This window comes from Herpailurus yagouaroundi, unplaced genomic scaffold, assembly GCF_014898765.1.
Source record: "Herpailurus yagouaroundi ecotype Mexico unplaced genomic scaffold, PumYag 67702, whole genome shotgun sequence".
NCBI classification, from domain to species: Eukaryota; Metazoa; Chordata; class Mammalia; order Carnivora; family Felidae; genus Herpailurus; species Herpailurus yagouaroundi.
Genome location: NW_024420501.1, coordinates 3,497,575 through 3,509,681, shown reverse-complemented (window position 1 = coordinate 3,509,681; position 12,107 = coordinate 3,497,575). Strand labels below are relative to the sequence as shown.

The window sequence follows — 12,107 nt, the reverse complement described above, 5'->3', positions numbered from 1 at the left end:
AAGCCTTACCCGTAACATTAGCAGTTGAGTAACACATATTTTGTACGTTTTATGCGTTATATACTGTATTAGCACAATAAAGTAAGCTATTCAAAACTAAAAAAAAAAAGATGGACAATAACAAGTGTTGGTGAGGATGTGGAGAAACAAACACTCATATACTGCTGTTGGAAAGATAAATGCTATATAGGTGCTTTGGAAAACAGTTTGACAGTTCCTCAAAAAAGTCAGAGTTCCCATATGATGCAAGAATTCCACTCCTATACATATACCCAAGAGAATTCAAAATATAGGTGTCCACACAAAAACTTGCACACAAATGCACATAGCAGCATCGTCCATAATAGTCCCAAGCGGAAACAATGCAAGTGTCCATCAACTGACAAAGGGATAAACAAAATGGAATACAGTGGAGTATTATTCAGCCATAAACAGGAATGAAGTACTGACACATGCTACGACATGGGTGAGCCTTGAAAACCTAATGCTAAGTGAAAGAAGCTAGACACAGAAGACACACACTGTAGGATTCCATTTATATGAAATGTCCAGAAGAAGCAAATCCCTAGAGACAGAATATAAATTAACCATTGCCGGAATCTGGGTGATGGGGAAAGGAGGGTATGAAGAATAACTGCTAATGAGTACCAGATTTCTTTGTAAGGTGATGAAAATGTTCTGGAATTAGATAATGGTAATGGTTGCACAACTCTGTAAATATACTAAAAACCACTGAATTTTAATTTTTTAAATTGACATCCAAATTAGTTAGCATCTAGTTCAACAATGATTTCAGGAGTAGATTCCTTAATGCCCCTGACCCATTTAGCCCACCCCCCTCCCACAACCCCTTCAGTAAGTAACCTTATGTTACTCTTCTGTTTTGTCCCCCTCCCTGTTTTTATATTATTTTTGCTTCCCTTCCCTTATATGTTCATCTGTTCTGTGTCTTAAAGTCCCCATATGAGTGAAGTCATATGATATTTGTCTCTCTCTGACTGACTTATTTCACTTAACATAATACCCTCTAGTTCTATCCACGTAGTTGCAAATGGCAAAATTTCATTCTTTTTGATTGCCGAGTAATACTCCATTGTGTGTATGTATATGTGTGTGTATCTACACACACATATACATATACACCACATCTTCTTTATCCATTCATCGATCAATGGACATTTGGGCTCTTTCCATACTTTGGCTATTGTCGATAGTGCTGCTATAAACATGGGAGTGCATGCGTCCCTTCGAAACAGCACACCTGTATCCCGTGGATAAATGCCTAGTAGGGCAATTGCTGGGTCGTAGTGTAGTTCTATTTTTAGTTTTTTTCAGGAACCTCCATACTGTTTTCCAGAGTGGCTGCACCAGCTTGCATTCCCACTGACAATGCAAAAGGGATCCTCTTTTTCCACATCCTCGCCAACATCTGTTGTTGCCCGAGTTGTGAATGTTAGCCATTCTGACAGGTGTAAGGTGGTATTTCATGGTAGTTTTGATTTGTATTTCCCTGATGACGAGTGGTGTTGGCCATCTGGATGTCTTCTTTGGAGAAGTGTCTATTCATGTCTTTTGCCCATTTCTTCACTGGATTATTTGTTGTCTGGGTGTTGAGTTTGATAAGTTCTTTTACAGATTTTGGATACTAACGCTTTATCTGGTATGTCGTTTGCAAATATCTTCTCCCATTCTGTCGGTTGCCTTTTAGTTTTGATGATTGTTTCCTTTGCTGTGCAGAAGGTTTCTATTTTGATGAGGTCCCAAAAGTTCATTTTTGCTTTTGTTTCCCTTGCCTCTGGAGACGTGTTGAGTAAGAAGTTGCTGCGGCCGAGGTCAAAGAGGTTTTTGCCTGCTTTCTCCTTGAGGATTTTGATGGCTTCCTGTCTTACAATTGAGGTCTTTCATCCATTTTGAGTTTATTTTTGTGTATGGTGTAAGAAAGTGGTCCAGGTTCATTCTTCTGCGTGTCGCTGTCCAGTTTTCCCAGCACCACTTGCTGAAGAGACTTTCTTTATTCCATTAGATATTCCTCCCTGCTTTGTCAAAGATTAGTTGGCCATACGTTTGTGGGTCCATTTCTGGGTTCTCTATTCTGTTCCCTTGATCTGAGTGTCTGTTCTTGTGCCAGTACCATATTATCTTGATGATTACAGCTTTGTAGTATAGCTTGAAGTCTGGGATTGTGATGCCTCCTGCTTTGAAAAAACACTAAATTTTAAATAAACATAAAAAATCTATTGGGAATATTTCTGTCGCACCATTTCTGGGATTTTCTATTCTATTACATTGACCTATGTGTCTATTCCTAAGTCAATACCACACTGTCTTGCTTACTGTACCTATATAGTGCATCTTAAAAATAGGAATAGTGGGGGTGCCTGGGTGGCTCAGTGGGTTAAGCATCTGACTTCAGCTCAGGTCATTATCTTGCAGTCTGTAAGTTTGAGCCCTGCATCAGTCTGTGCTGACAGCTCAGAGCCTGGAACCTGATTTGGATTCTGTGTCCCCCCCGCACTCTCTGCCCCTGTCCCACTCACATTCTGTCTCTGTCTCAAAAATAAATATTAAAAAAATTTTTAAAAATAGGAATAGTGAATCCTCCCACTTTATTTTTTAGCCACTCCACTTCTCTTCCCTTTTCATAAAGTTTTAAAACAAAGCTTGATTATTTTTCAACAACATACAAAATATATTGTTGGGGTTTTGATAGGAATTACATTATACCTATGGATCAGTTTGAGAGGAATTGACATTTCTACTATATTGAATCTTCTAATCCATGAACACATTATATCTCTCCATTTATTTAGTTGATTTCTTTCATTTGTGTTTTAAAATTTTCAGCATATACCATACAGAATCTGTAATTGTTTTATTAGATTTATATCTGTTCCAATATTTTGTAATGATTGAAAATGGTCTATATTTTGAATTTTTGTTTCCACAAGTTCTTTGCTGTATATAGGAATATGATCGACTTGTGTTTTGATCTTGTACACTGTGACCTTGCTGAACTCGCTCAATAATTCTATAAACTTTCTTTAAAAACCTTCACTTGTTAGAAAGTGTATTTATTTACTTACTTAAGTAATCTCTACACCTAACACGTGGCTCAAACTCACGGCCCCAGGATCAAGAGTCTCGTGCTCTTCTGAGCCAGCCAGGTGCCCCTTCAAACTTTTCATAGATTCCTTTTTTATACAGATTATCAATCATGTAATCTAAAAACAGGGATAGTTTTATTTATTCCTTTCCAATATATATGCTTTTTATTTCCTTTTCTTGCCTTACTGAGCTGGCTAGGACTTCTGCTACTATGATGAATAAAAGCAGGGGAAGCAGACATCCTTGTCTTGTTCCTGATCTTGGGGAACTTTGGCTATTAAGTATCATAACTGCAAAATTTTTATAGATACTCCTTTATCAAGTTGAGAAAGTTCTTTTCTAATTTTCTAGGTTTTTTTATTCGTGAATGGGTGTCACATTTTGTCACGTGCATCTTCTGCAACAATTGATACGATCATGCAATTTTTCTCCTTTAGCCTGTCATAGGGAATTGCTTTGATTTTCCAATATTGACCCAGACTTGCATTCCTGGAATAAACCCCACTTCATCATGATGTATAATTCTTTTTTTATGTAAGAATTGCAGGGACGTCTGGGTGGTTCAGTCAGTTAAGCGTCCGACTTTGGCTCAGGTCATGATCTCGTGGTTTGAGCCCCATGTCAGGCTCTGTGCTGACAGCTCAGAGCCTGGAGACTGCTTCAGATCTGTGTCTCTTGTCTCTCTCTGCCCTCCCCTACTCGTGCTCTGTCTCTCTCTTTCTCTCAAGAATAAGTAAACATTAAAATAATATTTTTTTAAGAATTGCAAAGATTTGTTGAGAAAATTTGCATGTAAGATCATGAAATATACTGGTCTGTGTTTTTCCCTTTTTTGTACTGCCTTTGTCTGGTTTTGTTATTAGGGTAATATTGGCTTCACACAATGAGTTGGTGGATGTACTGTCCTCTGCTATTTTCTGACAAAGACTGTGCAGAATTAATACTAATTTTTCTCAAGTGTTTGGGAGAATTCTCCAGTGAAATGATTAGGGTCAGATTTCCTTATGAAAGCTTTTAAATTACAAATTCAATTTTTAAAATAATTATAGGACTATTCATATTTTCTCTTTTGTATTGTGTGAGTTTAGGTAGCTTGTGTTTCTCAAGGAATTGGTCTGTTTCATCCATGTTTTTGAATTTATGTCGGTAGAGATGTTCATAGTATTGCATTACTGTTCTTTAAAGCTGAAGGAGCGCTCGCTTCGGCAGCACATATACTAAAACTGGAATGATGCAGAGAAGATTAGCACGGCCCCTGTGCAAGGATGATACACAAATTCGTGAAGCTTCCATATTTATGTTAAGGGATAACAATATATTTGCTTTCATTACCATTATTTGATTTTTTTTCAACAACCGGTAAAATCAAATTTAATGCGTAATAAAATGATTTCATATTTTAAAAAAAAAATTTTAAAAATAAAGGCTGAAGGATCTGTAGTAATATCCCCTGTTTAATATCTGATATTGGTCATTTGTATCTTCTTTTTGTCTTTTTCAGTCTTGCTAGAGAGGATTGTCAATTTTATTGATAATTTCAAAGAACTAGCTTTTTGTTTCATCGATGTTCTCTATTTTCTATTTTCAATTTCAGTTCTTTCTGCTCTTTATTATTTCATTTCTTCTACTTGGGTTTATTTTATTCTTTCATTTATTTGAGGTGGTCACTTAGATTGATTCGAGGTCCTTCCTCTTTCTGTTTTAAGCATTTAGTGCTATAAATTTTTCTCTCTTGGCAACAACTCTGTAGAGATATGCTAATCTTTTTATTGGTGTTCATCTGTTATACTGTGGTTTTTTTTTCTGAGATTCCTACTTTAATGGCGCCCTCTTCTGTCAGCATAACAAAGTCCAGATACTTAATAAATTTGCGCTTCTGTTTCTGATAGGAGAGAGTTCATGTGCTCTGATTTTGTGGTTCCCTGTCATCATGTTAGCTCTAAATTTTGCCCTTTGTCTTTTCCCCTTCACCACTCAATTGACAAAGAGTTCTTCTCCGTTGCTTTTCACCTTTTTTTCTTTTCCAGAACCTATGTGTTTCAAGGACGTCCCCTTCAATCACATATGCTTGTTTCTTTCCTGTATTTATGCTCTGTTCCACCTATCCACTTGAAAACCTATAGGGTGAACTTGGTCTTTCTGGTGGTGGTTTTTATACAACTTTAGGCTTTTTTAGCTATCTTCCCTCTTCTTTTTTCCCCTCAGGTTTTCTCAATCAGCCTTGCTCACCACAAAACCTTGTAAGAGGGCAGGTGGAAGGGTGAGAAAACATAACACACTGGGATTTGGTGTTCTCTCTCCTCTTACTACAGTTATGTTGAGGCCGAGATATTCTTTTTCTTCAAGTTATGGTGAGGGTATGGTTTGGCTAGTTTCATTTTTCTCTTCTTGTTGGTCTATATTGCTTTCGGATGAAATGGTGAAATACTGGGACATAGGCGGCTGCCATTGGTGTCTGTCACCCAGAAGTTCTCCATCATACGGAACTCTAATAATAGCTAGGTGTTCTTTGTGGTGACTATAAGTATTTCTCAGTAGAAAGATATTTTAACCTGTGTAAAACTTGACAGCATACTAGGGAAGATGTGGGAAATAATGTCTAATTTCCCCAGGGCTAAAGTAATGTTTCTCTCTTTTATCCCGTTTTCAATCTCAGTGCTTTGTTTGGAATACAAACGCCTCCCATCTTTTCCCAACTACCAGAACCAAAGGTGACTGGGAACCAAATATGAAATGCCAAGGTTCTAATACGTGATCATTTCCATTTTTATCTCTGGAATAGCAGGAATTCCAAGAGTAAACTGCAGTAGAGCCTGTCATCCTAGTTGAGAGTGTTTAGCCAGATTAGAAGAGATAAAATATCCAAGAGCTTGTTCAAAGATTCTTCTGTCTAGATCCCAATCTCTCATATTCCATGATTGCCTTTGGGGAGACCTTACTCACTAAAGCTGTGACCGATAAAACTAGATTTCCTTGTGATGTCTGTTTTTAAGACACCATGCTTTCAAAATAAATGCTCGTAAATAACATTTCTAATTAAGGTTTAGTAGCCAAGTTCTCTCACGCGCCTTTTCCAGAAAGTATGACATTGGAATCAATACAGCAGAGCGGCTGGGGCATGTGATTCTCAGAGCCAGAATGCCTGGATGAATATCCAAGTTCAGCCATTTTATACACGTGGTCACCAAATTACTAAACACCTTGGTACCTCCTGTTTTCTCACCTAGAAAATGAAGGTAGTAGCAGTACCTACATCACGGTGTAGTTGGGGGGATTGAATGAGTTAATACATATAAGGCACGTAAAACACTGCATAACATAGAAGCTCATGGAAGTGCAAAAGTTAGTATATAACTTAGTTCTGCCAATATTTTGAATGGCCACATTAATCTTCTGTCATTGCATAAAAACTGGTCACAGTTTCACAGCTGAAAACAACACCCACGTATTATCTCGGCATTTCTGTAGGTCAGGGGTACGGGCACTGCTCATCTGGGTCCCCTGCCTCAGAGTTCCACACGAGGCTACCATGAAAGTGCTCACCTGAGCTTGGGTTCCCTTCTGACAGATGACCGGGAAAGGATTTGCTCCAAATTCGTGACTGTTAGCAAGATTAACTTCTCTGTCATTGTCCGTGGGACCGAGGGCCCAATGTGTAGCTAGGCTGTCGGCCACAGGTCATCCTAAGCTCCTTACTACATGGGACTCCTCAAACGTGGCAACTTGCTTCATCAAAGCCATCAAGGTAGAGAGTTGGCCAGAAAGACAGAGGTCACGGTCTCTTGTAACCTAATCACAGAAGTGATCTCTCATCACCTGTGTCATTTTCTCTCCGTTAGAAGGAAATCACTGAAGCCAGCTCACACAGAAGGAGGAGTGCATACCTGGACACGGGGATCACCTCGAGGCCATCTTAGAGCCTGTCGAGCACACATCTTAAAAAGAAAGTGCGGTACTTTTTTTAAAGGTTTTATTTTTAAGTAATCTCTACACCCGATATGGGGCTCGAACTCACAAGCCCAAGATCAGGAGCCACATGCTCCACTCACCAGCCAGGCAGGTGCCCCAAAAAGCAAGTGCAGTATAGTAGAGATGTTTCAGAACACCGATTCTGTAGTCGGCTTACCCCGATTTAAGTGCTGAGTGACCTTGGGCAGGTTACTTGATTAATCCCTGTGAGTCTCTGTTTCCTCATCTTTAACATGAAGTAATAATAGTACTCGGGAGATACTTTGGGAAGGATGAAATATGAGTATCTATATCTTCCTTTGAATTTATTGAGTGCTTAATAAATATCGTTAATGTTATTCCAAAGCTAACAGAATAGGTATTTGGTTTAACCAGCTAGTGTATTCTACACATTACTGCTAAACAGGTGATCAGATAGGACGTGAGGAAAATTAACAAAAACAAAAGATCAGACAAAATTGTTACTCTCCCCTGTTAATTATGATAATTTTGAAAACTGTCACCTCTGTATAGACCCTCCACTAGGTTATGCTTTATTTTAAAGGTGCTTCTATGCTCAGAACCAGATGAATAATGACGATTAGAACTCAACACCACACATCAGCTATATCTCAATTCCAATCCAGCCAAAGCATCTGCGACATAAGTATAAATTAAGACTTTTAATTACATTATTAGTACATTTTCTTTAATTAAGGAGATACACTTCAATATGCCATTATTAAGATCGTTCTATGGACCAATCCCTTTGCTGGACCCTTGAGGACACAGTTCCAAACATCAAGGAGTTCAGAGTCTCTTTGGAGAGAAAGAGAGGGGCACCTGGGGGGGGGGGGGGCTCAGTCGGTTGAGTGTCTGACTTCAGCTCAGGTCATGATCTCGCGGTTCGTGGGTTCGAGCTCAACGTCAGGCTCTGTGCTGACAGCTCGGACCCTGGAGCCTGCTTCAGATTCTGTCTGTCTTTCTCTCTCTCTCTGCCCCTCCCTTGTTCACACTCTGTCTCTCTCTCTCTCTCTCTCTCTGCCCCTCCCTTGTTCACGCTGTGTCTCTCTCTCTCAAAAATAAACATTTAAAACAAAGTTTAAAAAAAAAAAGAAAGATAAACATGGGATAATAATTCAGTGTGATGCACACTGTGGCAGAGGTCGGCATAAGGTAATATGAGGACACGGAGGAAGAAGATTAACCTAAATCAGGTGACTCAGGAAATGCTTCCTCAACAAGGTGATACCTGACCTGAGGCTTAAAGCGTGAGTAAGTAAGGATCATCTCAGCAGGGGATACAAGAGGTGAAATAGAAATATCCTTGCTCTCAGTTTCACAGTCCAGCGGGGGAGACGAACTCACAAAAAGCTAATAACACGGCCTGTGATGAAATGTTGCAAGAGCACAGGAAAAGCCCATTCTGACCAGGACGAAGGGTGGCCACAGAAGGGTTCATAGAGGAGGAGAGAGCTGAGCAGACTTTAAGGATGGAAAACTGTACTGGTGTTTGATCTTCTCCAAGTTTTCTCGATTGATACTTCCGGCATTGAGGGAAATATTCCAGGTTGGGACCATTTTATTTTTTTGTTAACCACTCTTCTTTATCCACATGTGATTAAAGAAACAACTAAAGGAAATTAGAACATTAGGACTATGTAACTGCATTACACCGTGGCTGCCTCCCGACTTTAGCATTATCTTGTCAAGGTATGTCCATACATTGACTAATTGTGGTATTCATATTAATAATAATAGCCTAACATTTGTATAATGCGTTCCAATTTAGAAACCACATTTTATAGAAATTACATTTACAAATTAATTATATTTCGGACATAGAGAAAAATACAAAAAATAATATAGACACCTATAATCACACCGCCTAATTAAGCGCATGTTACTGTTTTACCTTATTTGCTTTGGCTCTCTCTAAGAAATAATGTAAAACAGACACATAAATCAGTGGAATAGAACAGAGAGCCAGAAAAAACCCAACCATACATAGTCAATTAATCTATGACAAAGGAGCCAAGAATGTATACAATGGGGGAAAGGCGGTCTCTTCCATGAACGGTGTTGGGAATACTGGACTATACGTGCAAAAGAATGAAATCGGACCACTATCGTACACTGTGTAAAAACATAAATTCAAAATAGATTAAAGACTTGGACGTAAGACCTGGAACTATAAAGCTCCCAGAAGCAAACAAAGGCAGCGAGCTCTCTGACATCGGTCTCCGCGATATTTTTTGGACCAGGCTCCTCAGGCAAGGGTGACAAAGCTAAAATAAATGGGATTACATTAAACTTGAAAGCTTTTGCACAGCAAAAGAAACCATCGATGAAATGAACACACAACCTACTGAATGGGAGAAGATATTTGCAAACCATGCATTCAATAACAGGTTAATATCTGGAGCGCCTGGGTGGTGCAGTCTGTTGAGTGTCCGACTCTCGATTTCGGCTCAGGTCGTGATCTCACAGTCATGAGACTGAGTCGCACGCCAGGCTCCATGCTGAGTGTAGAACCTTCTTATGATTCTCTCTCTCCCTCTTCCTCTGCCCCTCCTCCCCCTTTCTCTCTCTCAAAAAAATAAAATAAAATATATGAAGAACTTACACAACTTCACATCAAAAGAACAAGCCAGTTCAAAAATGGGCAGAGGACCTGAATAGACACTCTTCCAAAGAAGACACAGAGATGGCCACCAGGCACCTGAAAAGATGCTCAATACCACGACTTACCAGGGAACTCCAAACCAAAACCACAACGAGCTATCACCTCACACCTGTCAGATTGGCTGTTATCAAAAATACAAAAAATGACAAGGGTTGGCGAGGCTGTGGCGAAAAGGAAACCCTCCCACACTGCTGGGGGGAATGTAAATTGATGCAGCCACTATGGAGAACAGTATGGAGCTCCCTCAACAAACTAAAAATAGAACTACAATGTGATCCAGCAATTTCACTTCTGGGTATCCACCTGAAGAAAACAAAACCACCGATCTGAAGAGATGTATGGCCCCCTATGTTCACTGCAGCATCATTTACAATAGCCGAGATATGGAAGCAACCTAAATGTCTATCCACAGGTGAATGGATAAAGAAGACGTACACACAATGGAATATTCCTCAGCCCATAATAAAGACTGAAGTCCTGCCATTTGTGATAACACGGATATGGACCTAGAGAATATTATGCCAAGTCATTAAGTCAAAGGAAGACAAATATTGCATGACTTCACCGAGATATGGAACTTAAAGCAAATGAACAAAACAGAAACAGACTCATAGACACAGGAAACACACTGTTGATTGCCAGAGTGAGGAGGGGGTTGGGGTGAGCAAAATAAGTGAAGGGCATTAAGGGGTACAAACTTCCAGATATAAAATGAGCAAATCATGGGAACGTAATGTACAGCACGGAGAACACAGCTGATTCTTGAATAACGAGGGTTTGAACTGCACGGGCCCACTGACACACGGATTGTTTTGTTTCAATAAGTACACTGAAAAATTTGGGGGGCATTTGTGACAATTTGAAAAAACTTGCAGAAAATTTTAAAGAAAAGGTATGTCAGGGGGGAGGTCTGTGGGGGGATGAGTGAAAAAGATAAAGGGGACTAAGAGGACACTTATCTTGGAGGGGGGAGCCAAGACGGCAGAACAGCACGGAAGTTTTTTGCGTGTCTCGCCTCCATGAAACACAGCCAGACCAACACTAAACCATCCTACACGCCTAGAAAACTGATCGGAGGATTAACACACAACAATCTGCACAACTGAACCACAGAATTCAGCAGGGACGCGGCGCGGAGAGCTGAACTTGGGGAACGAGAAGCCGCGGGAAGGGAGGTGCTTTTGCGGGCGGAGAGAGGACGGAGACTGGGGAAGGGGGAGCATACGGGAAAAGCACCCCTCCCCAAAAGCAGCTGGAGAGAATATGGAAAATTGGAAACAGCCACAGGGACTAAACTAAAGGGAGAAAGGAGAAAGGAGAGGGTTTAAATCCCATGGAGACTTAAACAAGGGGAGCGCAAAGGCTGCAACTCCGCAGCTCCCTACCTGGCGGAGCTCTGGCGGGAAGGGCCACACGGAGAAAAGCGGTGCCACTGCCGGAAGGACATTTGGTAGAGACTGTTGAGGCCACCCGGTCCCCGCAGACCCCGGAAAACGGCCACATTCGCTGGTGCTGGAACAGGGTCGCTGAGGGGGAAGCCTGGTGCCAGGTGTGTGTTGTGATTTTCCATCATCCCCCAGACGCCGCTGCTACACTGCCTCGCGGACTTTTTCTGGGGCGGGCTGGCACCTGGCCGCAGTCTCCGGGGTCCACGGGCGTTCCTGGGTGCGGCCGACATTCGGCCGTCGCTCGGTGAGACCCTCCCGCAGAGGGGCGGAGCGGGTCAAGGCCGCAGTCCTTCGGAAGTAAGGGGCGGGGAAAACAGCCGCATCTGAGACGGGACTCAGGAGAGAGGTGCCGCCTGGGGCTCGGTCACGGACAGTGAAGAAGCGGGAAGTGGACGAAAGCTGAAGACAGAGGACGGGTGCGCGACTGCTGATCGGAGAGAAAAGTTCCCAGGCCAGAGACTGGGGAGCCGGAGGACGCCATTTACACCGCTCGCGCGCATGCGCATAGGCACCTACCAGCGCGGCAGCAATCCACCCCAGTGGGCTAGCAGCGCCATCTAGTGGAGGACAGAGTCTTTACACTAAGCTCAGCCCAACGGGGCCAAACTCACTCTGCAAGAACAGAGGTCTCACCGCCTGCTTAGTATATGGACTGTAAAGTGCTTCATAGCCTGACTTCTAGGGGAAAACGAAGTAATTTCAGTCCTATTTCAATCTGATAGCAGGTCTATCTATTCAATTTTCTTTCTTTTTTTTCCTTTTTCTCTTTTATTCTTTTTTCTTTCTTTTACTTTTTTTTTCTTTTTTCTCTTTTTCTCTTCTACTTTTCTTTTTCTTGAATACAGAAAGAGAAAAAATTTATTTTTATTTTCAATTTTTATTAAAAATATTTCTTTAAAAAATATTTAATTTTTTTACTA

The 12,107-nt window shown here is 40.9% G+C and overlaps 1 non-coding gene across 1 annotated transcript; it reads left to right on the top strand.

The window, feature by feature from the left end:
- Positions 1-4,298: 4,298 nt before the first annotated feature.
- LOC121025857 (U6 spliceosomal RNA) lies at positions 4,299-4,404 on the top strand. The gene has a single exon (XR_005788175.1). It is a non-coding gene; the product is annotated as a U6 spliceosomal RNA (small nuclear RNA).
- Positions 4,405-12,107: the final 7,703 nt, after the last annotated feature.